Source organism: Cupressus sempervirens, chromosome 7 (assembly GCF_028749045.1).
Source record: "Cupressus sempervirens isolate cs-2001-9-10 chromosome 7, ASM2874904v1, whole genome shotgun sequence".
Classification (NCBI taxonomy): Eukaryota; Viridiplantae; Streptophyta; class Pinopsida; order Cupressales; family Cupressaceae; genus Cupressus; species Cupressus sempervirens.
The window spans coordinates 689,573,416-689,576,297 of NC_143124.1; positions in this window are offsets into that span (position 1 = coordinate 689,573,416).

Consider the following 2,882-nt stretch of genomic DNA (forward strand, 5'->3'; position numbering starts at 1 on the left):
CCCACCCTCGAGGGTGCTGTTCCTGGACTCTCCTTTAGATCATGTATTCTTGTCACTCAGATGGCGCAATTTCGGAAAAAGGTTTGGCAGCGGTTGCCAGCCCTCATCGCGTCTACTCGGTGATTTTAAAACTCGATCTAAAATGGGAGCCCTCGTCTAGCACCTCCGTCCGGTGTTGCTTGCTCGGGTATTGCATAAATTTGTGCCATCGGCGCGAATCCCCCAACGAATGCCTACGCTTGGACCCTCTCTTAGATCACCTTCTTCGATCACTCGACCGACGCAACTACGGAAGAGAGTTGGCAGCGGTTGCCATTCTACAGCGCGTCTGTTCAGCGATTTCGAAGTTGATCTAATGGCGAGCCCTTGTCTCTAGCCATGAGGTGGGTGCTTGGCGCTCTAGCAAAATTTTTTGCGTGCCTATCGCGGCTACAAGGGGAGAGGTGGTGTCCGCGAGCCTCTCCCTTGCCCCCCTCATTGATTCAACGCCGCTGTCAGGGCGGATGGATATGTCGGATTTTGAAACGGTGGACGGCGACGTTGGATCAATTAGAGGGGCATGAAGCCCACCCTCGAGGGTGCTATTCCTGGACTCTCCTTCAGATCATGTTTTCTTGTCACTCAGATGGCGCAATTTCGGAAAAAGGTTTGGCAGCGGTTGCCAGCCCTCACCGCGTCTACTCGGTGATTTTAAAACTCGATCTAAAACGGGAGCCCTCGTCTAGCACCTCCGTTCGGTGTTGCTCGGGTATTGCATAAATTTATGCCATCGGCGCGAATCCCCCAACGAATGCCTACGCTTGGACCCTCTCTTAGATCACCTTCTTCGATCACTCGACCGACGCAACTGCGGAAGAGACTTGGCAGCGGTTGCCATTCTACAGCGCGTCTGTTCAGCGATTTCGAAGTTGATGTAATGGCGAGCCCTTGTCTCTAGCCATGAGGTGGGCGCTTGGCGCTCTAGCAAAATTTTTTGCGTGCCTATCGCGGCTACAAGGGGAGAGGTGGTTGCCGCGAGCCTCTCCCGTGCCCCCCTCATTGATTCAACGCCGCTGTCAGGGCGGATGGATATGTCGGATTTTGAAACTGTGGACGGCGACGTTGAATCAATTAGAGGGGCATGAAGCCCACCCTCGAGGGTGCTATTCCTGGACTCTCCTTTAGATCATGTTTTCTTGTCACTCAGACGGCGGAATTTCGGAAAAAGGTTTGGCAGCGGTTGCCAGCCCTCACCGCGTCTACTCGGTGATTTTAAAACTCGATCTAAAACGGGAGCCCTCGTCTAGCATCTCCGTCCGGTGTTGCTCGGGTATTGCATAAATTTATGCCATCGGCGCGAATCCCCCAACGAATGCCTACGCTCGGACCCTCTCTTAGATCACCTTCTTCGATCACTCGACCGACGCAACTACGGAAGAGACTTGGCAGCGGTTGCCATTCTACAGCGCGTCTGTTCAGCGATTTCGAAGTTGATCTAATGGCGAGCCCTTGTCTCTAGCCATGAGGTGGGTGCTTGGCGCTCTAGCAAAATTTTTTGCGTGCCTATCGCGGCTACAAGGGGAGAGGTGGTTGCCGCGAGCCTCTCCCGTGCCCCCCTCATTGATTCAACGCCGCTGTTAGGGCGGATGGATATGTCGGATTTTGAAACGGTGGACGGCGACGTTGAATCAATTAGAGGGGCATGAAGCCCACCCTCGAGGGTGCTATTCCTGGACTCTCCTTTAGATCATGTTTTCTTGTCAACTCAGCTGGCGCAATTTCGGAAAAAGGTTTGGCAGCGGTTGCCAGCCCTCACCGCGTCTACTTGGTGATTTTAAAACTCGATCTAAAACGGGAGCCCTCGTCTAGCACCTCCGTCCGGTGTTGCTCGGGTATTGCAGAAATTTATGCCATCGGCGCGAATCCCCCAACGAGAATGCCTACGCTTGGACCCTCTCTTAGATCACCTTCTTCGATCACTCGACCGACGCAACTGCGGAAGAGACTTGGCAGCGGTTGCCATTCTAAAGCGCGTCTGTTCAGCGATTTTGAAGTTGATCTAATGGCGAGCCCTTGTCTCTAGCCATGAGGTGGGTGCTTGGCGCTCTAGCAAAACTTTTTTGCGTGCCTATCGCGGCTACAAGGGGAGAGGTGGTTGCCGCGAGCCTCTCCCGTGCCCCCCTCATTGATTCAACGCCGCTGTCAGGGCGGATGGAAATGTCGGATTTTGAAACGGTGGACGCCGACGTTGAATCAATTAGAGGGGCATGAAGCCCACCCTCGAGGGTGCTATTCCTGGACTCTCCTTTAGATCATGTATTCTTGTCACTCAGATGGCGCAATTTCGGAAAAAGGTTTGGCAGCGGTTGCCAGCCCTCACCGCGTCTACTCGGTGATTTTAAAACTCGATCTAAAACGGGAGCCCTCGTCTAGCACCTCCGTCCGGTGTTGCTTGCTCGGGTATTGCATAAATTTATGCCATCGGCGCCGAATCCCCCAACGAATGCCTGCGCTTGGACCCTCTCTTAGATCACCTTCTTCGATCACTCGACCGACGCAACTACGGAAGAGACTTGGCAGCGGTTGCCATTCTACAGCGCGTCTGTTCAGCGATTTCGAAGTTGATCTAATGGCGAGCCCTTGTCTCTAGCCATGAGGTGGGTGCTTGGCGCTCTAGCAAAATTTTTTGCTTGCCTATCGCGGCTACAAGGGGAGAGGTGGTGTCCGCGAGCCTCTCCCGTGCCCCCCTCATTGATTCAACGCCGCTGTCAGGGCGGATGGATATGTCGGATTTTGAAACGGTGGACGCCGACGTTGAATCAATTAGAGGGGCGTGAAGCCCACCCTCGAGGGTGCTATTCCTGGACTCTCCTTTAGATCATGTTTTCTTGTCACTCAGATGG